The sequence below is a fragment of the Bos grunniens genome, chromosome 8 (assembly GCF_055505025.1).
Source record: "Bos grunniens cultivar Pamir isolate PY7600 chromosome 8, Bosgru_T2T1.0, whole genome shotgun sequence".
In the NCBI taxonomy this organism is placed as follows: domain Eukaryota; kingdom Metazoa; phylum Chordata; class Mammalia; order Artiodactyla; family Bovidae; genus Bos; species Bos grunniens.
The window spans coordinates 4274296-4300694 of record NC_141172.1 but is presented as its reverse complement, the minus strand read 5'-3'; the positions used below and the strand labels follow the sequence as shown (position 1 = coordinate 4300694).

Genomic DNA, 26399 nt, shown 5'->3' with positions numbered 1-26399 from the left:
ATTCTCATCCAGAATCCAGGTCAGGACGCATAACTACAATCAAGAAACCAAGAGGAGGGACTTCCCTGGCAGTCCACTGATTTAGACACCATGCTTCCACTACAGCAGGCACAGGCTCAGTCCCTGGTCAGGGAGCTAGATCCCACATGGTGCATGCTGTGCCCAAAGAAGAAAAAAGAAACCAAAAAGAGTCTAAAAGACTTTCTAAGCATCCAACCTAAAAGTGCAATGTTTTGTCCCAATGTACCCAATATTTATTAAGAACCTACTATGTGTTTGACATTATAGAGGCTGATTTTAATTCTTTGCCTTCTCATGAATTTGGAATTTATTCCCCTAAGTTCAATCAGCTGATTTCTTTCTTTTTTTTTTTTTTTAATTTCCTTTTCTAACTGAGTCTGTATTGCATTTCAAATCTCAGTATCCAGGACAACTAGACTTTAAAAACTTTGTGTGTAGTCAATATTATTTCATCACATGGGCCAAGTTGCAATGTTTCTTTTAATTTTCATAATATATATAACATCTTCAGCTTTTATTTCTTTGTAAATACTTAACCTTCAAAGGTTAAAAATCATCACAGTTTTGAAATTTGATTTTAATCTTACCTTTTGACCTTTGGGAGAAAATACATTTAAAATCTGTTGCTCACAGAGGTTTTTATTTTTAACGCCATATTTCCTAGAGTCCACTGATACTTCATGAGATTTGTTCATTTTAGTCACGTTTTGGTATTGAACTATGGCTAACTTTAAAAGCTAGTAAGTAAGACTTCTTAATAAATGGTTAATAGGGTAGTTGTTTCTAAAAATTCACATAATGCTACAAAGTAACAATCAAGGTGCCAAATCCAGATAATTTGAACTATATTAAAAAGAAATAAAGACAAAAGTTATAGGGTTTCTTTAATGTTGTATAATGCAAAAACTCAGTAAGCAAATGTTCTTATGAACTACATTTAAAATAAAATGGTTTTCCCAGCACCACTTATTGAAGAGGCTATCTTTGCCCCATTGTGTATTCTTGCCTCCTTTGTCAAAAATAAGGTACTCATAGATGCGTGGATTTATCTCTGGGTTCTCTGTCTTGTTCCATTGGTCTATATTTCTGTTTTTGTGCCAGGACCATACTGTTTTAATGACTGTAGCTTTGTAGTATAGTGTGAAGTCAGGAAGGTTGATTCCTCCAGCTCCATTCTTCTTTCTCAAGACTGCTTTGGCTAGTCAGGGTCTTTTGTGCTTCCACATGGATTGTGAAATTTTTTGTTCTAGTTCTGTGAAAAATGCCATTGGTTATTTGATAGGCATCACATTAAATCTGTAGATTGTATTTGGTATTACAGTCATTTTCACAATATTGATTCTTCCTACCCAGGAACATAGACTATCTCTTCATCTGTTTATGTCATCTTTGATTTCTTTGATCAGTGTCTTGTAAGTTTCTGTATACAGGTCTTTTGTCTCTTTAGGTAGGTTTATTCCTAGATATTTTATTCTTCTTGTTGCAGTGGTGAATGGTATTGATTCCTTAGTTTCTCTTTCTGATTTCTCATTGTTAGTATACAGGAATGCAAGTGATTTCTGTGTATTGACCTTATATCCTGCAACTTGTATTGCTGAATTCACTGGTTAGCTCTAGTAATTTTCTGATAGTTTCTTTTGGGTTTTCTATGTAGAGTATCATGTTATCTACAAACAGTGAAAGTTTTACCTCTTCTTTTCCAATCTGGATCCTTTTTATTTCTTTTTCTTCTCTAATTGTTGAGCTAGGACTTCCAAAACTATGTTGAATAATAGTGGGGAGAGTGGACACCCTTGTCTTGTTCCTGATCTTAGAGGGAATGCTTTTAGTTTTTCACCACTGAGAATAATGTTTGCTTTAAGGTTCATATATGACCTTTACTATGTTGAGATAGGTTCCTTCTATGCCCATTTTTTGAAGTGCTTTTATCATCAGTGGATGCTGAATTTTGTCAAAGGCTTTTTCTGTATCTATTGAGATAATCATATTGTTTTTATCAATAAGTGGTGCTGGGAAAACTGGACAGCTACATGCAAAAGAATGAAATTAGAACACTACCTAACACCATACACAGATAAACTCAAAGTGGATTTAAAAACCTAAACGTAAGACCAGAAAGTATAAAACTCTTAGAGGAAAGCATAGGCAGAACACTCAATGACATAAGTCAAAGCAAGATCTTCTATGACCCACATCCTAGAGTAATGGAAATAAAAACAAAAATAAGTAAGTGGGACCTAATTAAACTTAAAGGCTTTTGCACAGCAAAGGGAAGTACAAACAAGGTGAAAAGACAAGCCTCAGAATGGGAGAAAACAGTAGCAAAGGAAACAACTGATAAAGAATTAATTTCCAAAATATGCAAGCAGCTCATACAACTCAATACCAGAAAAGCAAACAACCCAGTCAAAACGTGGGAAAGGGAGCTGAAGAGACAGTTCTCCAAAGAAGACATACAGATGGCTAACAAGCACAGGAAAAGATGCTCAACATCACTCATTATTAGAGAAATACAAATCAAAAATACAATGAGATACCACATCACACTAATCAGAGTGGCCATCATCAAAAAGTCTGCAAACAATAAATGCTGGAGAGGTTATGGAGAAAAGGGAATGCTCTTGCATTGCTGGTGGGAATGTAAACTGATACAGCCACTAGGAAAGACAGTATGGAGATTCCTTAAAAAGCAAGGAATAAAACCACCATATGAACCAGCAATCCCCTCCTAGGCATATAACCTGAGGAAACCAAAATTGAAAAAGACACATGTACCCCAGTGTTCATTACAGCACTGTTTACAATAGCTAGAACATGGAAGCAACCTAGCCGTCCATTAACAGATGAATGGATAAAGAGCTATGGTAAATTTGTACAGTGGAATACTACTTAGCCATAAAGAAGGAACACATTTGAATCCATTCTAATGAGGTGGATGAACCTAGAGCCTATTATACAGAGTGAAGTTAAGTCAGAGAAATATAAATATCATATACTGACATATATATGGAATCTAAAAAGATGGCACTGATGAATTTATTTTCAGGGCAGCAAAGGAGAAACAGACCTCGAGAACAGACCAATGGACATGGGGGGAGGAGAGGAGGGGGAAGGGGAGAAGTATGGAGAGAGTAACATAGAAATTTACCGCACCATATGTAAAACAGCCTGTGGGAATTTGCTGTATGACTCAGGGAACTCAAACAGGGCTCTGTGACAGGCTGAAGGGTGGGTGGGGAGGGAGACAGGAGGGAGGGAACCTGGGTGTGCCTATGGCTGATTCTTGTTGAAGTATGACAAAAAACCACCAAATTCTGTAAAGCAGTTATCCTTCAATTAAAAAAATTAAAATTCAAAGGCAAATTCGGAATGGTAAAGGCTGGAATGGCTCTATGAACTGTGAGATGTCAGGATGATGACAAGGATAAAATAAATGTCAGGAACTTCTCAAAAAAAAAAAAAAAAAGGTAAGTGATCCAGTTTGGATCTTCGTTATTTAACAGTTAGCTTTGGTTGAAAGGTAATTTGTATTTTTTTGTTGTTGTTGTCTTCGCTTGCTTCTTTTTTCTACAGTCTTTACCATCACTTGCTTAGCAACCAGTCTACCTGACACATTAACATGATTTAAACACCAAATCGCCTGTGAGTTGATGTCAGTCATTTAGACTGTGAATGCCAAGTGGGAAAGACGGATCAGACCCATTCATCTTGCACCTCACGTCCCTATGACCAGCATGGTGGAATGCTTATACACTGGAGACACTCAGTTAAAAGCCTTTTAACTTCTACTATAGACAGAGTGCCTGATGAACTATGGACGGAAGTTCATGACACTGTATAGGAGACAGGGATCAAGACTATCCCCAGGGAAAAGCAATGCAAAAAGGCAAAATGGCTGTCTGAGGAGGCCTTACAAATAGCTGTGAAAAGAAGAGAAGTGAAAAGCAAAGGAGAAAAGGAAAGATATACCCATTTGAATGCAGAGTTCCAAAGAATAGCAAGGAGAGATAAGAAAGCCTTCTTCAGCAATCAATGCAAAGAAATAGAGGAAAACAATAGAATGGGAAAGACTAGAGATCTCTTCAAGAAAATCAGAGATACCAAGGGAACATTTCATGCAAAGATGGGCTCAATAAAGGACAGAAATGGTATGGACCTAACAGAAGCAGAAGATGTTAAGAAGAGGTGGCAAGAATACACAGAAGAACTATACAAAAAAGATCTTCACAACCCAGATAATCACGATGGTGTGATCACTCACCTAGAGCCAGACATACTAGAATGTGAAGTCAAGTGGGCCTTAGGAAGCATGACTAGGAATAAAGCTAGTGGAGGTGATGGAATTCCAGTTGAGCTATTTCAAAACCTCAAAGATGATGCTGTGAAAGTGCTGCACTCAATATGCCAGCAAATTTGGAATACTCAGCAGTGGCCAGAGGACTGGAAAAGGTCAGTTTTCATTCCAATCCCAAAGGCAATGCCAAAGAATGCTCAAACTACTGCACAATTGCAGTTATCACATGCTAGTGTAGTAATGCTCAAAATTCTCCAAGCCAGGCTTCAGCAATATGTGAACTGTGAATTTCAAGCTGGATTTAGAAAAGGCAGAGGAACCAGAGATCAAATTGCCAACATCTGCTGGATCATTGAAAAAGCAAGATAGTTCCAGAAAAACATCTATTTCTGCTTTATTGACTATGCCAAAGCCTTAGACTATGTGAATCACAATAAATTGTGGAAAATTCTGAAAGAGATGGGAATTCCAGACCACCTGACCTGCCTTTGAGAAATCTGTATGCAGGTCAGGAAGCAACAGTTAGAACTGGACATGGAACAACAGACTGATTCCAAATAGGGAAAGGAATACGTCAAGGCTGTATATTGTCACCCTGCTTATTTAACTTAAATGCAGAGTACATCATGAGAAATGCTGGGCTGGATGAAGCACAAACTGGAATCAAGATTGCCAGGAGAAATATCAATAAGATATGCACATGATACCACCCTTATGACAGATAGTGAAGAAGAACTAAAGAGCCTCTTGATGAAAGTGAAAGAGGAGAGTGAAAAAGTTGGCTTAAAGCTCAACATTCAGAAAACTAAGATCAGATCAGATCAGTCACTCAGTCATGTCCAACTCTTTGCGACCCCATGAATCGCAGCACGCCAGGCCTCCTTGTCCATCACCAGCTCCCGGAGTTCACTGAGACTCATGTCCATCGAGTCAGTGATGCCATCCAGCCATCTCATCCTCTGTCGTCCCCTTCTCCTCCTGCCCCCAATCCCTCCCAGCATCAGAGTCTTTTCCAATGAGTAAACTCTTCGCATGAGGTGGCCAAAGTACTGGAGTTTCAGCTTCAGCATCATTCCTTCCAAGGAAATCCCAGGGCTGATCTCCTTCAGAATGGACTGGTTGGATCTCCTTGCAGTCCAAGGGACTCTCAGTCTTCTCCAACACCACAGTTCAAAAGCATCAATTCTTCGGCGCTCAGCCGTCTTCACAGTCCAACTCTCACATCCATACATGACCACAGGAAAAACCATAGCCTTGACTAGACGAAACTTTGTTGACAAAGTAATGTCTCTGCTTTTGAATATGCTATCTAGGTTGCTCATAACTTTCCTTCCAAGGAGTAAGTGTCTTTTAATTTCATGGCTGCAGTCACCATCTGTAGTGATTTTGGAGCCCAGAAAAATAAAGTCTGACACTGTTTCCACTGTTTCCCCATCTATTTCCCATGAAGTGGTGGGACCGGATGCCATGATCTTCATTTTCTGAATGTTGAGCTTTAAGCCAACTTTTTCACTCTGGTAAATATATATTATGGTGCTTACCAATGATAAACAGATTAGAGAGAGAGACAGAAAGGGGAAAAAGAAAGGAAATGGACAGATCACTAATATGAACTGTAACCCTGTTCCTAACTCTTCCTTGCGTCTCCATGTGGGCTGGGCCAGATGCTCACCCTCCCGACGAAGGTAAGACCTCTGGAAATGCTGTCTCTCATGTGCTAGAGAGACATGTGTGCAGGCACAGAGCCTTGGCAGCTACAAGGCAGCATAAGCAACACATATGCCTCTTGCAGAGTCCGTTGCCATGTGTAGACAGTCAGGCTGCAGGAGCGAGCCTCCCCCTGGGTTGGAGGGCAGCTCTTCCCTACCTACACCCAAAAGGCCAGACTCCACGAGCCCCACCCCACCTTCCCCCGCCTCTCCTTCCTGCAGGCTGCTTTGTTGGTGTCTGATGCTGACAGAGAAATTCGCAGGTAATAATTTATTATTCACTCATTTATTCAGCATTTTCCCTCCAGTGAGAAGAGAACTGCTCATATCCAAAAATATCTAATCCCAATAGGGAGTTTGTGTCCTATCAAAGCAAAATCCTCAATACATGAAATCTGAGATCTCGCCCATTTAATGAATTCCTTATAACTTTTAAATAGCATATATTATTTTAATGCTTTACCCAGTTGGAAAGTCACTGAGGGATAAATTGGCAGCACCTCTGTTTTCTTTTGAGAAAACAAATTCATAAAAATAAAGGGTTCAACATTTATTTTGTGTTATTATTTTGGCAGCTTTCTTTTTATGACCAAATTCTGAGTCGTCTTATGTTGTCTGAATTCTAAAAAGATTCAATTGATCACAGAAAAATTTTCTTAAAGATTTGCTTTGCCATTTTTTTCTCTGGCTAATCCCTGGGTGGTTTTATGCAGTACTTACTATTTAAAGGACCTAATTTATTTTTTATGGCCCATCACTAATATCCAAGATAGTATCCAATTCCTTAATTCTGAACTCTGCCTTGAGTGACAGCCAAACTAAACGAAATGAAAATATCTTGGGCAGTCTTTGTTTACATACGGTGGCAGAATTAACTCTAAGTTACACGGATCACTGCACTGGGGATACTCCGAGTCGCTGCTCTGTATGTGCCTGCCAGAAGCCTTCTACTCCCAACACTTCAGGTAAAACAAGACATTGTGAGCACCTGCTCTGAGCAAAACATGGTGCCGGCAATACACAGGTGGGTCAGGCTCAGTGCCTGATTTGACGGGCCTGCTTGGAATAGGGTCTTGACCTGTGCTGTCCCTGCTTACTCTGTCTCTGGGGGCAAAGAGTTCTTGCTCTTGCTGTTGTTCAGGAGACAGACTCCTATTCTTGTCCAGTACATCTATTAAATGTTTATCTTCGTAGGTCTGTCTGTGTTGCTGCAGATGGCAAAATTTCATTCTTTTTGATGTCTGAGTTATTTCCTACTGTACGTATATATGTACCACGTCTTCTTTATCCATTCATTTGTTGATGGACATTTAGGTTGCTTCCATATCTTGGCTATTGTGAATAGTGCTGCCCTTTCGAATTAAGAGTTTTGTTTAGATATATGCCCAGGAGTGGGATTGCTGGATCATACAGAGTTTTAAGGACCTCCACACTGTTCTCCCAGAGAAGGCAATGGCACCCCACTCCAGTACTCTTGCCTGGAAAATCCCATGGACAGAGGAGCCTGGTGGGCTGCAGTCCATGGGGTCACTAGAGTCGGACACGACTGAGCGACTTCACTTTCACTTTTCACTCTCATGCATTGGAGAAGGAAATGGCAACCCACTCCAGTGTTCTTGCCTGGAGAATCCCAGGGATGGGGGAGCCTGGTGGGCTGCCATCTATGGGGCTGCACAGAGTTGGACACAACTGAAGCGACTTAGCAGCAGCAGCAGCACCATACTGTTCTCCATAGTGGCTGTACCAATTGACATTTCTACCAACAGTGTAGAGGGGTCGGTCCCTTTTCTTTGAATTTACTGTTAATGTACATATAGTACAATTCATTTTGTGTGTGTACATTTCTGTACACTTTGAGAGATGCACAGAGTCATAGATGCACCACCATGAGGACCCAGAAGCAACCACTCCATCCCAGAGAAAGCTCCCGCTTTCTCTGCCCTTTATCGTCAGCTCCCTCCTTCCCACCGACCCCTAGCAACTGCCTCCTGTTCTCCGTTACTGTTGTTTTATCTGCAAAGTTTGTGTTTATCAGTGGGTTTCAGAAGGGAAGCATCCACTTTGAAGTCATGCTTTGTGTCGTTAGTGTGCTGGGCTCTCCACAGTCAGGGTCGTTCTCTGATGTCTGTCAGTTGGAAAGGGGAGAGCCATGGAATACTCTAAGGGCCTTTTAAGTTTCAGTCTCCTTCTTCTGGATTATGTAAGAGTGTCAGTGGGAGAGATGCGAGGGCACCAGGTGGCTGTCCATGTCTGGCTGGAGCTCAGAGAATGGCTCTGGGAGCAGGGCTATCGCCCTCACACAGAGCATTGTCTGGATACCCACCCACGTGCTTGGCACATAGCACACACTATGGAAAGGTTTTCATCAGTGAGGGATAAGGGGGAGGAGTTTGTGGGCCTATTGGCCTAAAATATGTAGGGAGCACTGACTTACATCATTGAAATAATCATTGATCACTATTGATTTTTTAAATAATTCCATTTTTACAAAGCCTTAGTTCCATTTGGGTTCAATTATTTGGGGAGAAATCTCATCTCCCACCTTCTTGTAATTAAAAAACATGTTCTTTTTAGATGATTTCAAAATGTTCTTCTCCAACTCCCAAGCTTGCTGGCTTGGCTGACTTGATGTGACTCGGCATCACTGGAATAGAAGAACATGTGTGGCTTTGGGAATTCAGGTGAAGTGGAACTGGGAGCAGATTAAGGCAGCATAGAGACACTGAACCTTGGAGGACCATTTTAACAGGAGTGTTTTAATGCTAATACTTAGCTCCAGCTGGGAGGGGTTACAAGAATTATAGGCAAATGTCCAAGTTATCGTTATGAAATTGTTGGCAGGGTTCTCCCAAAATAATCCAAGGCAAAAAAATTCTGGCCTTTGGTGACTAACAGTTTTTGTCAACAAATTCGAGTTTTTCCAGCTTCCTCTCAGTCACGTGAACCCAAAAGGCAACAGCTGGTAGGTCATGGGTCAACTGCTGTGCACCTGTGCTGGCTTGTCTCCTGGGTGGATTCACTGACTTTTAATCTGTAGAGACTTGAGTAGTCAATTAGGTTAAATTCTAGTGATTCTTTTGCATAATACAATAATGCCTAGATTCTAGACCAATGCCAAAAACTGGGTCATGTGATTCTTTAGTACAACAGGAAAATACCTTTTGTTAGTAGCCTGTTTACTCACATCCAAATAAAGAACAGACTACATTAACTTGATAAATTATAATTAAGAAAAAAATTTTAAAGCATTGTTTCAATTCATTGCATATTCCATGAGAAATTTTTTGTTAGTCCACATGATCCAGAAAATTCCCAGCTTCCTGGAATTGTAGATACATATGTGTATAGATACTACCCTTCTGTAGTATTAATATCAGGCCCACATTTGGAAGAGGGGGACAACTCATAGCTGATAATAGTTCAGAAAGTAGAGAAACTAGTTTATAGGCTCAGTTCATTTTTCCTACTGTGGACATTCATGGTTAAGGGGGCTACATCAGGTCTGTGAGTCAAATAGAATACTGGCATTTCCTTAAAATCTTAGATAAAGTAAAAGAACATCATATTTCAGAATTATACATCTTAAGTCTGTCATAGCCCTCAAATTGATGTTCATTTTTCCCAGTTCACAGTGTACAATTCCATTCACAATATAGAGTTCACTGCGTTTTTATAGTTTTGCATGTTAATCCCATTATTTTGTCACATATTACAGAGTTGAATGCTAAAGCATCATTAGACCAAGCACTTATCTCAGGTGCCTGGGACAGGGCTGAGTTAAGCCTTTGCGCTGTTCCATGTCTGTGTCAGGCATTTACCAGGCCTGCCTTGTTGTTTTTTCCGTCTTCTTTACCTTCTGAGCCACCAGGGAAGCATGCCCTAAGTGAATGTCTTGTACCAAAACTCAAATTGCCTTCTGATTGGAATCTGAGTCTCTCCTCACACCAACACAGTGTTGGGTCCCAAATTGTATACCGTTACAGTCCTAATTTTTCCATTTGACTACATCTGTCTAGGTGGATCTTCCCTGTAACTCAGATGGTAAAGAATCTGCCTGCAATGCAGGAGACCTGGGTTCGATCCCTGGGTCAGGAAGATGCTCTGGAGAAGGGAATGGCAATCCACTCCAGTATTCTTGCCTGCAGAATCCCATGGACAGAGGAGCCTGGCAGGCTATAGTTCGTGGGGTCCCAAAGAGTCGGACACAACTGAGCAGCTAACACTGCTACACTGCACTGCTCTAGGTGGAAGATGATGGAAAAATCTTGTGAAACTCCTAATGAAAAGCCTTGGAGGTTTTTACTCTCTGCACACTGAACAACTGCTTGCTGGGAATTGTTCCTTGGATTCCGTTCCTGGGATAGAATGTAACATATTCCAGCTGGCACTGTTCAAGGCAAGAAAATAGATCATGATTAAGTCGATGAATGACTCCGAACCTCTCACTGCTTCTTGGGAATTCTCCCTTTGAGCACACTGCCTAGGACAAGTCTATGTACCAAGTAAAGAATTTGTTCCATTTGACCGCAAGTGTAGTGTGTTCTCAGGGAAGGCGATGGCACCCCACTCCAGTACTCTTGCCTGGAAAATCCCATGGATGGAGGAGCCTGGTAGGCTGCAGTCCATGGGGTCTCGAAGAGTCGGACACGACTGAGCGACTTCACTTTCACTTTTCCCTTTCATGCATTGGAGAAGGAAATGGCAACCCACTCCAGTGTTCTTGCCTGGAGAATCCCAGGGACGGGGGAGCCTGGTGGGCTGCCGTCTCTGGGGTCGCACAGAGTCGGACACGACTGAAGTGACTTAGCAGTAGCAGCAGTAATGTATTCTGCAGTGTACAAGGTTTTCTCCTCCTCCTGCTTCCTCTTCTCTTTTTAACCTGTCTCCCCACAACCTCTTTTTTTTTTTTTTTTTTTTAAACTTCAGATTGGCCATTTCCTCCATAAATGTTCTTTATGCCAGCCGGATATGGGCCTGGCTAAGGTAGCAAGCACCAAGTCTCCCCTATAGCTGATTTTCCGGTGCGCAAAGGAAGATGTGAGGAAAAGAAAAGGACACCCTACACACCTGGGAAGACAGAACACTTGCCCCACACACAGAAGACAAGGTCAGGACAGTACATGTATTGTCTGTGTCAAGCACCACTGACACCACACACACACACACCCCCCCCACAATCTTGGACTAAGCCTTTGCTGTCTGGTATGGAAGCCGCAACCTTCATATAGTTATTGAACCCCTGAATGTGACTTGTCTGAATTGAGACTCACCGTAGGTATAAAATGCATGCACACTAGGAAGACTAGCATAAAATGTGAACTTTTTCCCAAATAATTTTATATTGACTGCATACTAAACTGATCACATTTTCAGTATATTGGGTTAAATAAAATATAATGTTAAAATTAATTTAACCTATTTTTCATATTGCTACTAAAAAAAACATTTATGGGTTTCCCCAATGGCTCAGCAGGTAAAGAATCTGCCTGCCAATGCAGGAGACACGGGTTTGATCCCAGGAACATCCCCTGGAGGAGGAAATGGCAACCCACTCCAGTATTCTTGCCTGCGAAATCCTGTGGATAGAGGAACTTGGTGGGCTACAGTCCATGCGGTCACAAAAGAGTCAGTCACGACTCAGCAACTACATACTAAAACATTTAAAACTCCATACATGACTTGCATTTTACTTCCATAGGACAAGTGGAGCACTAAACAGTTGCTTACCTGCTTTTGTTTCCCTGACTGGACTCACTTGTACGCTTTTAAACTTCCCCAAAACAGGGTCAGCTCGGCTGTACTCCCCTGCTACACCCCAGCCCCTAACAACCTATTAGGAGCACTTTCAGCTCTGAGCTCAGGTCACCTCAGTGAGTCCTGCCATCCCGAGGGCTGTGAGGGTTCCTGAAATTCTCGTTCCCCTGAGGGAATCCAGGGGCATCCAGTCCCAGACCAGCAGTGGTCTGTCCCTGGTGGGCCCTCATGCCCTGCCAGGGAACCCTCGCATCCAGGGCAACCCATGGCCCCCTGAACTGAGAAACACAGACCTTATACAGGAGATACGCTTTCACTCAGGGCACAAGAATTCCTTCAGGGAGACGAGAGGATGCTGAGGGGCGGGACAGAGGGCCGACAGGACGCACGGGATGAGCAGAACCTGACTCCATCTGTCCACGGAGAGTAGGTGTAACTTCCACATACTCCTCAGGACACGGGCAGGTTTGTGAAGCATCGGCCCCATCTGCACACCGGCACGTGGGGCGGAGCCTCTCCTGGCTCGAGGTCCAGCCTCGCCCCTCCCTCCCCCAAGCCCCCAGAGCTCTGCCCACTCACAAGAGGCCGGGGAGTGTCTGGTGCTTCTTTCCTGGTGACCCGCTCCATGTGTACTGTGTCACATTGGTCTTTGTTCCCCACGGCCTCTCCTCTGTCTGTCATCTTGCAGGCAGAGACGCTGACACCGGTGTTCTGGATGGACTGTCTTCACAAGGGTTCCTCACAGTGGACGGCCTGGAAGTACAGAGATGGAGTTTCCCTCTGCAGAAGGCCAGCAGTCTCCCTTCCCACCAGACAACCCTTGCCTTCCTTGAGCTCACAGTGCCTTTCCTGTAATGTCAGCTGCTGCTGTGCAGCTGTCACCCTATGGGGACTGAGGCTGGGAGCTGCCACAAGGAAAGACTGGCACTCAGACTGTTGCTGTAACTAAGCCTTTATCTCTGACCCAGGGCCCTGTGTCTCCTGCCAGCACTGAGAACACTGGCATGCTGGCTCCTCACTCACAAGTAGGGGGAATCTCAGACATTCCACAGTTCTCAACAGGACCTGAATGCTGGAAATCTAAATGCACGTGGGCAAGGAGCAAGTGTGGGAGCCTAGGGAACAAGGTGAAGGGAATGGGTTCCAGAATCCAGCTGTGGTATGTAGACTCCTAATTGCCATTAAATATTTGTTCTCACTTTTTTCTTTGTAAAAATAATCCTATCGTTTTAGCTGAGAACATTAAAATCATACATTTCTGTCTGTTTTGTAGCCACACCTGGCAAATCACGGAGTTCTAGCTGAGGAGACATAAGTGGAAGTGGAAGAGAGTGTTCCTTCATTCTTGCTCCCTTTTTCTTTTTGCTCCCTGGACTGCAGGTATAATTGTTGGCACTCCAGCAGCCATAGTGGGCCATGAGGTGAATTTGAAAATAGAATTCATGCATAGTGAGTAACAAGATAGGAGGAGCAGAAGCCCTTGACACCAGGAAGCCACCAAACCATCCATGACCATCCTGACCTCTTTTCACGAGAGAAAAATAAACTATTTTCTTTAAACCAGTGCTGTTTTGGATCTTCTAGCAATCTAATCCTAACTAATACACAAACAATTTTCAGTAAGAGTAGAGTATATTATAAATCACATTTCCTAGGAAAGGTGCCATCCTATGTCTGTTTGACAGTTAAAACGTTGAAAAGTGAGGGCAACAATTAAATCACGTGCATGTCTCCATGCAACCCAAGAGCAAACCCATTTTAAACAATTGAATTCAGTTCTATTTTATGAAGAACTTACTCTTACACATGTGAATAGTATGTCTTAGCAATACTTACCTCAACCTACTTAGGAATGGCTTGTTTCAAATATTTTCTAACACTTTGAACATAGACATTTTATCACCTTAAAAAAGATTTCTTAGGTACTTTGAAAATGTTTCATATCACTGCATGCTGCCAGCACTGCCCAATTCAGGCTGGGCCTATCAGCCAAGCTTGGCATCCGTCCTGTTGTACCCCAGTCAGCCCTGATTTTAATTTCTTGGGCCAACCCCACCAGCACCACACCCTAGGGCCTTGCCTCCAGGTGACCACTGCTGCCGTCGGCTGCCTTGTGCAGAAGCGTGGTCCTCAATAAACCCTTGCGTAGGATGTGGAGAAGGAGCAGGGCGGAGCAGCGCTAAGAGCACGCGTGTTCTAGAGTCTACCCCGGTCCCTGGGGTCCTAACCACGCTGCTGTCAGGAATGCATGGGCATTCTGTCTCCATGCCCTCACCTGACAGAGAAGGAATGATACACGGGCTTTGAGGTTTGACTGAGTAATTCATGAGGAAGAGCTCTGTAACTAGAAGGGCCGGATCGTGTCACAAGCTGTGAAGTTGGGATTCCTGACAGAAATCCAATGGGAAAAAGGCAACCAAGGGCTCAGCCTGCTGGGCATAGATTGATTTTATAGGGGTGTCAGCCTCTATTACCAGTGACTTCCTGGGGGTCTATCAACCCAAACCTACTAGGATCTTCCTTGGAGAAGGAGAATCTCAGAGGAACTATTTCCTTCTCAAACACCATGAGGAGAACTTAAATGTTTTCCCAGAGTTCCTGGTCAGGACTTTAGAGAGAAGACCAGGGTTCTGACACAGGGCTGCCAACGTCACACGCAGGGGCTCCCTGATTCGGGCTGACTCGCCAACCCGCTCACCCCTGGTAGGTGGCTTCAGTTTACATCCCATCTTTGCTGTTCACTCTCACGTGAGCCTGCTTCCATAACCAAACTTCAGTTTCCTCATCTACAAAATGGGAATACCAAAACATACTAGATGCTTGTTACCCTCAATCCCATTCCTCCTAGTTTGTCAAAAAAAAGAATATCTACAAGATCAGAGACCACTGGTTCATGTGCTGGAGACTTGGGGACTGGGCCTCACTTCCAGCATCCTCGCAGGGCCAGGAAGAGATTGAAAGCTGATTTAGAGATGTGCCCTGGAGAAACAGCTTCAAACATTGTGTAGGATGGGACTCTTGGATGACCTCAAACCAAAGAGACCGGATTGTGAAGTAGACAAAGTCTGTTTTTAGTTCCTTTGTCTCCTAATTCCAGGGCCCTTCTCCCTCCTGAGAAGGTGTCCCTTCTTGGACACCAAGGGACTTGGTGTCCCTTGGCTGCTCGTGGAGGCACTGGATTGTCTTCCCCTCCTGCAGAAGCCCAGTGGGCAGGGTAGGTCTCAGCCCCAACCGTCTCATCTCACCCATCCTCATCACAACTTCCTTATGCCCAAAGCTACCCTCAGTTCAGATGCTTCTCGAGGAAGTTAAGGAGCTAGTAAGCTTCTTGGACTTTGCCTGTTCAAGATAGTTTGCAGTTCCTCCTGTAGGAGATTTTAAGGCTAAGGCACCACCAAGAAGCCCTTTTCCTATCTTTCCTAATCCCATCTTGAACCCACATGTGAGAAGATTTTGATTTGCCAAAGAGGCGAAGTAAAAAGCAGCCACTCAGTGCTTGCCATTGGCTGAAGCCACCAGCACTGCCTGAGCCTCACTTGAGCTCTGTCGGTGGCTTGTGAACCTGTTACTAGGTTTCTGAGATTAGCCTTCAGGAATTTCTAACTTAAAAAAAAAAAGGATTTTGAAAATAGGCTGGTATGGTACCGTTTTTTTAAGGCTATAAACTATGTAAGGGTCCACTTAGCCTACCAACAGGAGAGGCAGATCTTAGCCCAAAGCACTGCCTCTGCATTCCCTGGTCTAAGACAGGAGATGTTGAGAAAGCAGGGGAAGTCCTTTCAGCCCTAAAGGTTGGGAACAAATCAGTGCTGAAGTGGCAAAATAAAACCACCCATCAAGAAAGCTGCCAAAGGACCCAGCCCACCTCAAAGGCCTCTCCCCCCACCCCCTGAAAACAGTGTAGCAAGAAAGCTGGCCCCCGCCTGCCTGCCCAGCATGGGCACATGGGACAGCAAGCACCCAGGTAGGAGGGGAAATCCCTGGTCACAGGACCCAGGGAAAGATGCTCAAGAGTGGAGATATTTGTGGGCCATTGGAGCCAAGGGGATGATGCCAGGGTTGCTGGGTTGCTGCAGATGGAGTCCTGATGCTCTGTGACAAGCTGAGCTGACTGCTGCGAGGCTCCCCCCACAGACCTCACACAAGCTTTCCATGCCCCATCCCACACCCCACCCCACAAAAAGCCCTTATCGTCTGTCACCCGGGTATTTTCAGCCACACTTGGCTACAGGGAGGAACACACAGTATCATCCTTGACTACAAAGGACATCAGGGCCAGAACTCAGGCCTTTGAGCTTGAAGATAGCCTTGTTAGCTACTGTGGAGGCCAGATCCTCTATTGTCAGTAGAGCTTCTCAAGTTATTTATACCTGCGGTGACTCACATGACATCACACACCCCCACCCCCATGCTCCTGCTTTTGGCTGCTTCCCTGTGACACCTCAGAGTGAAAGTGAGCCTGTTGTGCACAGTGGCACTTCCAGCATTGGCTGGATGACCACTGTGGGATTGAAGCCTTGCATTCTGGCAGCCTCTCCACCTCAGCCCATCTCTAATTCCCTGGGGAACTGAATCCATGGCACAGAACACTATCTCATCCTTCATTATGGAAACTCTGAAAGCCTCCCAATAGGATAAATCACTCCGTGAGACTCCTTCAACACCCAGGCTCGACCATGCCCACAAAGAGTCTTGAAGAACCTGCACAAGGAGTCTGTTGTAAGCATGTACAAATAGATGACACAATTCCAAGGCTTACACCCTCCGCCAAGTTAAACTGCTGCAGAGCAGCTGTGCAGATGTGAAGTGATGCCTGGCACCTCCGGAGATCCATAAATCAGCCCCAGCGCACTTTCATCCAATTAGAAGAGTCTTAGAAGAAAAATCCGCAAATTAAGATGTGTCTAAAACATGGAATGACATCGCCCTCCCTCTCCAAATGCAAAAATAAATACTAATAAGTCTTCATTTTGCTGGGGCTTCTTTTCAAGGGACATGAGTTTTCCAGCACCTGAATCCTGGCAGAAAACCTCGTTCTGAAGAGAGTCGCATCGGGCAGGTTGGTTTATCTTTCTGTACGTTGCAGGCAAAAGAGAGATGATTCAACCTGAGAGGCAGCTGTTCTTCAAAAGGAGTTAACGGGTAAGCCAGAGGCCAAACTTTCCGTGAAAATTATACGTTCAGGGCCCTGTCTCTGCGCAGTCTGTCCCTTTGTTCTGACTTGTTCATCTGCAGCACAGTGATACATGGCAGAGGTCAGATGGCCAGGCCAGCAGATGCCTCTCTCCAGCTTTGGTTGGCCTTGGGTGAATAAGCTTAGCTGGAGAAGTCAGGTCAGACTAAGACGGAGTGAAGTTGCATTATTAAGAATGCTGAAGTGGTCACCGCAGTAGGAGACTGAGTTTTAGGTTACTGGGGAAAGCGGAATCATCTTTGAGTCTAAACAACCTGATAACTCTCAGCTTCTCTTTAGCTGAGCCATGTCAACACAGACAATCCAGTCCACAGCCTGAATGACCCTAGGATGGCATAGAGGCTGCCACTAACATAAGTTAATTGAGCCTTTGCTTTGTGCTCAGTATGGCACTCTGTACTGAGTAGGGATAAAAAGGAAAGTGTAATTAAGTCCTCATTTTATTAAAAAAAAAAATATTTGTATTTATTTATTTGGCTGTGCCAGGTCTTAGCAGCAGCATGTGGGATCTAGTTCCCTGACTAGGGATCAAACCCAGGCCACCTGCATTGGGAGCACGGCGTCTTAGCCCTGCAGCACCAGGGAAGTTCCCCTTGCTTTCTTTTAATTCTCCTTTGCAGAGTACAGCCAAGTAACTTAGGCTAGCTCCAAAGAGACTTGCTTTTATAAGGAGACTGGGGGCTCTTCTGGGCTCCTCCCCTGTAGGTGGCCTTACCGTCTTTCACAACAGCTTTCAAGGTCAGTGTCAACAAGCATATAAACTGTTAGCTGAAGCTGTTAGAGGAGGGAGGAGAGAGAATGCTGTGTCTCTATAGAGAGGAGATCCATTTCTTCTGTGGCTGACTCTTCATAGACAGTTCTTCAATTTGTTGTTATTGTTTAGTCCCTCAGTTGTATCCGACTCTTTGCCACCCTATGGACTGTAGCCCACCAGGCTCCTCTGTCCATGGGGTTCTCCAGGCAAGTATACTGGAGTGGGTTATCACTTCCTTCTCCAGGGGATCTTCCTAACCCAGGGATTGAACTCAGGTCTCCTGCATTGTAGGCAGATTCTTTACTGTCTGAGCCACAAATGAAGTCCAATTCTTCAATAGGAGCCCCCAAAATGTCATTTGAATAAGTTTATTACCTCCTCAGGGAACTACCAGAAAGAAATGCTTTTATTTGATTTGGGAAAGTTTCTTGATTTAAAAATCTCCCTGTCTTAGAGTTGGGCACATTAAATCCTTCTACACAACTATAAAATGAAAACATGATGCTCTTTTGGTGGCTACCACTATTAGAAGCAGATAAATATATGCTCTGTGGTTGGAACCAAAATTCTATCCTTCCCGATTACAGGAGCAAAACATTTTATTGTAGAAAAGTTGGAAATTTTATGAACATAAAACTTAAATCACCTAATTATTATTATTTTATGGTTTCATCCTATTCCTTTTCTGTGCACATATATTTTCACATCGCTGGAGTCACTGTACCTGCATTTCAGCATTCTGCTTTGTACCCCTGACATTGTGTTTCCAGTATTTTCATGTTTCCTGAAGCACATTTTCAAGTTTGTGTTTCTGGACCCCTTTACACTCTTTAAAAATACTGAGTACCCTGAAGAGGTTTTGTTGGTTGTATTTATTGACATGAATCATATTAGAAAATAAAAGGGTGAAATTTAAGATATGTATTTACTATAGGAGTTCCCTGATGGTTAGGAATCCCCGTGCCCATGCAGGGAACACGGATTTGATCCCTGCTCCAGGAAGATTCCACATGCTGTGGGGCAACGAAGCTCATGAGCTGCAACTACCAAAGCCCTGCACCCTAGAGCCTGTGCTCTGCAACAAGGGAAGCCATCACGATGAGAAGCCTGCACGCTGCAACAGAGAGCAGCCCCTGGCTGCAACTCGAGGAAGCCTGTGCAGTAACAAAGACCCAGCACAGCCAAAGAAAAATAAAATGCCTCTGCAAGTTTCCTTAGTGTCTGACTTCATGGGAGGCGGCTGGTTCTACTATCTTCTTGGGTGATCAGTCTACTATGATATGTTGTTTGGGGGAAATATATGAAGAAAATCCATCCTCTATCAGATACATCATTGGCAAAGGGAGAAGTGTTTTAACAGCCATCTCAGATTGTTGTAGCTCTTCTTCTCTGACTCTGAACCACAACTGGGCAAGTGGTGTTTGCTTCAAGTTTACATAATGTGATTCTAAAACCCTTCAGTGGACTTTGCATTCCTTCCAAAAGCTGACATGTTTCACAGTGCAATATCCAAAAAAAAAAAATCACAGTAATTAGTAACACCACTGACTCATCAGAAATGCCTCCAGTATTGAGACACTATCAAGCTCTCACAGTAGCAGACACATTTTTCAAAATTCAAATTTTCTCTTGAAAGCACACTGTCACTGGCAACATTCCTTGAAGTCACTGGCTCACTGGGTTCATTTGAAAGAAAAGATATGCCAAAACTCAATCTGAATAACTGTAGTCTGTCTTTCAAGTAAAAACTGCTTAATGAAAAAAGAGGTTCATTTATCTTGGAATGTAGATAATGACACAAATGTTTATCCTTGTAGGACGTCACATGCAGAAGTGGTTCATGTGTCACAGAATATTATGCATGCTCAGAGTTGAGACTGAATAAAAGTCACAATTTTTACTAAATCTTCAAGAACATGCTTAATTAAAGTGGGCTTTTTTGGGTTCCTGTGAATGCACGGCGATGGATAATGCAACGCTGACCAACACAGCTGGATACGCAGTGCAGTTCCACACTAAGGGACCAGCAGTTTTACCCACTGTTGCCTTTGTGCCATCGGTGCAAACATCAATGCAGTGAAAAAGCAAACAATGCGTTAGCATTATTATGACCTCACAGATCCTCTGAAATATGACAGTTACATGGCCTCAGCCTAATCACAAAGAAGATAAATACTAGTATAATCCTCAGCAGCATGAAGCGGGAGCATCTTTATTCTGTATTGTCTGAGTTTTAAGAAATAATCCTGTATGACTTTTACAGTTAATACAGTGAAAAAATAATTGGCTTAGAAATACCTCCATTAAAAAAGTGCGTTTGGGGCTTCCCTGGTGGTTCAGTGGTAAAGAATCTGCTTGCCAGTGCAGAGACATGGGTTTGATCCCTGATCCAGAAAGATTCCACGTGCAGCGGAGCAACTAAGCCTGTGTGCCTCAGCTACTGAGCCTGCAGTCCTCAACAAGAAAACCCATCGCGGTGAGAAGCCCACATACTACAGCTAGAGTAGGCCTGGCTCTCTGCAACCAGAGCAAAGCCCGTGTACAGCGACAAAGACCCAGTGCAGCCAAAAATACATAAAACTATTTTTAAAAAGTAGGTTTGCATGATGTCTTAATTTATCATGTGGGCCCAAATATCCTTAAAAGTCTCCTCAAAGAGTCTTGTGAAATGTCCCCTAAAAACCCCAGTCGGTTCTGAGACCTGCAAGAGTGCTTACTTCCTGCACTGAACACAGCGGAGGAATTATGAAGGTGGAAGACAAGAACTACATGTGATACATAGTCACAAGAATTTGAATTTGAAGAGACTGGCTCTATTCTGTCCTAATTATCAGTTACATGCTCTGTAAAAACAACTTTCTAGAAATACATCATATATGTTTGACTCAACATGGCATTTTTAAAAAATAATTTCTATAAAAGTTGGATACTGGGTTCTTTATCAGAATTGTATTATGAACTGGGACTTCCCTGGTGGTCCAGTGGCTAAGACTCCATGCTCCTAATGCAGGAGGCCCAGGTTCGATCCCTGCTAGGGGAACTAGATCCCGCATGCCACACTAAGACCCGGCACAGACTAATAATAAATGGTAAAAAGAAATGTAATATGGAGTATATAATATTTCTTCAAAGAGAAGCCAGATTTAATTTACATCAATTTAACATCATTTTAAACATTTCAGAGATATAGATATGTCAATTAATATGCTTTCTTGCAAGGAAAAAGGCTAACTGGTTTACCTGAGAAGAACATTGATTAATTCGTGTAGTTTGGAGACCAGATCAGAGTGGGCTTGGTGAGGCACGTCAGGGGCTCTCTCGTCTCTGGATTCCCTCAGCCTTGTCATCCTGCCAGTTCTGGACTGTGCTCAGCCAGGGACTCCTGGTGCAGACCTCGGGGGAAGGCTTCCCTGACTCTAACACCCTGCCCCTTGTTTTCCTGTGGACCTTGCAGTGTCGGGAGCAGCCATCATGCACAATGACTGCTGCAAGTCAGCATGGCTCTAAAAACATACTCTCTGTCCTCGAAATGCAGAGAGAAAGCTGATGGCATATCAGCACACTGCATGAATCATATGAACTGTGCATCAAGGTTAAAGCACAGAGTCACAGACGTAGAGACCAAACATACAGACGCCACGGGGGAAAGGGGGTGGGCTGGGATGGACTGGGAGACCGGGGTTGACATATACACATGACTATGTGTTAAACAGATAATTAATAAGAACTTGCTGTACAGCATAGGGAGCTCTACACAGTGCTCTCTGGTGACAAAAAGGGGGATATATGTATATATACAGCTGGTTCACTTTGTTATACAGTTGAAACGAACACAACATTATAAAGCAATTATACTCAAATAAAAATTAATTAGAAAACCAAGAAACATGAGAGTTCAGAGGAGAAAGTCATCAATAAAGGCAAGGCAGAAACATCTCCCCAGGGCACGAATTCTCCTCTAGCTGTCTGGAGACGCAACACAAACCCCACTCTCTCCAGGCTCCCTGGGTCTGGGGGCTTGCTCTCCAAAGACAGGTGACCAGCACCTGCAGGTCAGTCTGGACCACCGGCACCACAGCTATAACAGGATCATCCCCTGTTACAGCCTTAATCATCCCAGGATTCTAGGGCTGATTCTAGATAAAAAATATGGAATTTCATCATTGTTGTCCGACTTTGTTGATACAAGTCCTGGATCATTTTCCACCTGTTCTGTGGTAATTCCTTCTTATTCTCGACTATTAGTATGTCTTCTAAGGGGTCTGAAACACTCTTCATAAGAGGTAAAACTAGAAGCCTCATTCCAGTCAAGAGGTTTTACATTGAAAGAGATTAGAAAATCCTCGAGCTGAATGAGAAAGGAATTTGTGGGTTCTTCTCCCTTCTCATCAAAACTACCACTTTTAGGCACTTTCTAACCTGATACTTTATTTATTTTTTAATATAAATTTATTTTAATTGGAGGCTAATTACTTTACAATATTGTATTGATTTTGCCATACATTGACATGAATCAGCCCTGGGTGTACACGTGTTCCCCATCCTGAACCCCCCTCCCACCTCCCTCCCCATCCCATCCCTCTGGGTCATCCCAGTGCACCAGCCCCAAGCACCCTGTGTCATGCATAGAGCCTGGACTGGAGATTCGTTTCACATGTGATAATTTACATGTTTCAATGCCATTCTCCCAAATCATCCCACCCTCGCCCTCTCCCACAGATTCCAAAAGACTCTTCTAGACATCTGTGTCTAAAGGATGCATATTGAAAGGATCCAAAAATATGGAGAAACAGCCTTCAAATTCCTACCACATCTGCCCTCCAGGACTCCTCAGAACACGCAGACTGAAGCTGAGGTGACGACTTCAGATTTCTCATGAGTTTCATGAGGTGAAAACTAGATGGGAAGCAGCCATAGATTAAACACAAGGAAAGGATGCCAGACTGGTTGGTTTTAACATACACCGCGTGTGTGTGTGTGTGTGTGTGTGTGTGTGTGTGTGTGTGTGTGTTGCTCTGGGTGTCTTACATAGTAAACTGTTTAAAGATTATTCAGTAACAAGACTGCATGCTCTGGGAAGCTCAGGGCAAGTTTGCTTCTTTTCTAAAGTAAGTGGGCAGAGAGCTTACAGTAGAAAGAAGATGGTGAAAGCCGTACTTGATGTTAACACAAGACAGTCTGTCCTTCATGTTCTCCTGGATTCCATGGAGAGGAATCTTAACCTCATTACCGAGCCATAGACATTCCTGGTGAATTTGGGTGTGTGGGCAGAAGCGGTGGAGGGGGGAGTCAGCAGCAGGCCAGGACCCTAACTAATCACAGGTTTTGGAGATGCTTAGATGAATGAGGCTATTAAAACCAAGGCACAAGATACACACACTACTATATGCTCAGCAGCAAAGAATCTGCTGGCCAATGCAGGAGACGTGGGAGATGTGGGTTCGATCCCACATCTGGGTCAGGAAGATCCTCTGGAGGAGGAAAGGGCAACCCACTCCAGTATTCTTGCCTGGAAAATCCCACGGACAGAGGAGCCTGGCAGGCTACAGTCCATGGGGTCACAGAGCAGGACATGACTTAGCAGCTAAACAGCAACAACAAATATACAAAAGAGATAACCAACAAGATCCTACTGTATAGCACTGGGGAAGCATAGTCAATAGCTTATAATAGCCTATAATGGAAAAGAATCTGAAATGTATATATGTATATATATATACATATATATATATGTATATATATATCTCAAAGTGATTCAGTTATGTAATATAAATATTATATATAATACACATGTATATATATAAAAAACTGAATCACTTTGTTGTACACCTGAAATATTAATAACATTTAATATTGTAAATCAACTACACTTCAATTTTTAGGAGGGAAAAAAAAAAACCAGCCCATGAAGGCAGGCTGGAGAGAAAACTGGAGAATGGTGCTTCATGAACATGCAAGCCCAGAAGCAGCGCGGCCTCTCCGTGCCGCCGTGAAGGTGCAGGTTCCGCCCGCGCCAGGCGTCCCGCGCACCCTGGCACGCGGCCCGGTGCATGCTGCGCACAGTTGCCCAGATGTGCGCACAGCTTCAGGCGCACCCATTACACGTGCAGATACTTCACGCACGTTTGTGCGCAGCATATACATTGAAGAAAACAGGAGTGCACAGAGCAGGATTGTGTTTGCTTCGGTGTGTAGGTGAACTCTGATGGAACTTGGTAGAACTCAGAGCGTTTATGAGCATGATGGATGACCCTCCGGGGGCTCGTTTCCCACCCTCCCGGCTGCGCTAGAGCGCAGGCCTGCGGTGACAGCACTGGGTACGGAAGGGACGAACAATGGGTCCTGTGAGTTCGCGGAGCTGGGGCTGCTCTGCCTGGGTGGGAGGTCCGAGCATCCGTCTTGAACAGCACATAATTCAGAGGGGAGTGGAGGGGTTCTTGTGGCATGTGGAAATAGCAACGGGGTAAAATGAGAGCGAATCATGAAAGTGCACTCAAATCACCCAACGTGCTGAGGATTGTTCATGTCAACAGATCCCCCCACTGAGAAGCTGCAAGCCTGGTGAGCTTCCCGATCAGATCCAGGGCCCATCCGTGCTAAGTCCCCAACAGCATCACCCAGGCTGGGAGGCACAGGTGACCAGCCGGCTCAGTTAGAAGATATGTAGCCTTTTCATCCCTTTAAAAACTTGTTCACTTGAACTTTTAAAATGCTAATACAGGTAAGTCAGCAGGACTGGTTGCTTCAGCTGCAAACCCAGAACAGGGCTGCCCCCTTGCTCCGCCTTCCCTCGGTCTGTGACAGTCACAGAGCCGCTGCACCCAAGCCCCCACTTCACAGGATCCCTGTTTTTCTTGATCTTAACAGATCTGGCGTGCTTTCTTCTGGCTGTGTGCAAAAAGTTCCTGACATCCTCAATTTTGTGACAGGTGGCAAGGAGGTAGCAGGAAGAGAGGACACCCTTTTGCACACTTCCCTTAGGAAGCGGTGCTTTGTTTGCTTCCTTGTTTTTGATGCTGAGGCTGTCCTCTGCTCTAGATTTCATTTCAGAGTTACAAAGCAAGAAAACTGGCCCAGCTAAAGGTCAGTGAGACTCTTTCTTGCTGCTCACCCTGGCTATGTTCTTTCAGATGTTCACAGGCAAATCTCATATGCTGGACAGAATATTCGTAAGGCCTTACTATTTTCAGAAACTATTAACAATGCAATGTAGATGGTAATTCTATAGACCTTCTTAGGAATGGTATTACTGCGCCTCCCTTGGGTATCTATTTTACCGACTGCCAATACAGAGAGTATTTGGATCCAGCCTAAATCCTTCCTTCTGCAAATCAAACATATTTCCTCTTGTTCTATTCTTAATGGAGACCAGACTTCTTAAATAATCACCCTTCTTTGTGATACTGAAGACGTACCCTCCCCACCACACATTCCACTGCACTGTGTTAGTTACCCGGCCCAACAAGGATATTCTGCAGGGAACAGGGTGTCTCTCTTTATGAACCAAGTTCAACTTTCTCCTTTCTAGTTTTATTAGCAGTAAGAACTTCTCTTCAAATAATACACTGAAGTGAAAGGTGCCACAGAAAATGCACCACTTTCAAATCCCTCAGGGGCTTGAAACTGTCACTCTTGTAAATATTTTCCAAGTAATGCTGTTTGTAGGATAACTACAGTCTGAGTTTTTCTGTCATCAGAATCAAGTGACTGGTTCTCTGATGACTTTTTTCTGCTCTGAAAACATAATGATTCTGATTGTTTCTGGCAGATTGTCTAGTCCAAGGGTAAACTTTGATTCTCTTTTTTCAAAGTGAACTAAAATAGAGTGTTCATCAATTCAACATCAGTCAGTCTGTATAATTAAATACTATCTCCTCTATTCACCGTCTATCCTACATCCTTGCTCTTTCTCTACTCTAACCACATACAGTAACATAAAGTCCTTTATTCTCAATATTTGATTCTTATGCCTAAGATTTTCTGGCTATTTATACATTTTCCCCACCAAGACCTTCTATGTTTATTGTTACTGCTTAGTTGCTAAGTCATGCCCAACTCTTTTGCGACTCCATGGACTGTAGCCCACCAGGCTCCTCTATCCATGGGATTTCCCAGGCAAGAATACTGGCGTGGGTTGCCATGCTGACCCAGGGATTGAACCCATGTGTCTACTGCATTGGCAGGAGGATTCTTTTAACACTGGGAAGCCCGACCTTTTATATGCTGCTGCTAAGTCGCTTCAGTCATGTCTGACTCTGTGCGACCCCATAGACAGCAGCCCACCAGGCTCCCCCGTCCCTGGGATTCTCCAGGCAAGAACACTGGAGTGGGTTGCCATTTCCTTCTCCAATGCATGAAAGTGAAAAGTGAAAGTGAAGTCGCTCAGTCGTGTCCGACTATTAGTGACCCCATGGACTGCAGCCTACCAGGCTCCTCCGCCCATGGGATTTTCCAGGCAAGAGTACTGGAGTTGGGTGCCACTGCCTTCTATATATGTGTCCACTAATCCCAGAGAATAACCATGTACTCATAAGATCATTATAAAATAAGATAAAACTCTTAATAACAACCACAAAAGCTGCTATTTGTTAAGTATTTCTTATAATCCAGTGTTTTTGTTAGGTGCCTCCTGTAAATTACCATATTCCATTCTTTCAGCAAAATGCTGTAAGT

At 43.7% G+C, this 26399-nt stretch overlaps 1 protein-coding gene and 1 long non-coding RNA gene across 7 annotated transcripts in view; one reads left to right on the top strand and one right to left on the bottom strand.

Moving 5' to 3' along the window:
* LOC147366568 (uncharacterized) overlaps nt 1-12531 on the top strand; it is a 37088-nt gene extending 24557 nt beyond the window's left edge. The window contains exon 2 of the long non-coding RNA XR_015169384.1: nt 12467-12531. This is a non-coding gene — a long non-coding RNA (uncharacterized LOC147366568). The remainder of the gene's footprint in view (nt 1-12466) is intronic.
* Nucleotides 1-26399, bottom strand: part of SAP30 (Sin3A associated protein 30) — a 109989-nt gene that overhangs the window by 9876 nt on the left and 73714 nt on the right. For 4 of the 6 annotated variants that reach the window (XR_015169380.1, XR_015169379.1, XR_015169376.1 and 1 more), the window contains one exon: nt 12358-12531. The gene's annotated coding sequence lies outside the window, so the exon portion shown is untranslated. Of the gene's footprint in view, nt 1-8753; nt 10412-12357; nt 12532-26399 lie in introns of those variants that run through there. The other 2 variants (XR_015169378.1, XR_015169377.1) reach the window with 1 other exon arrangement.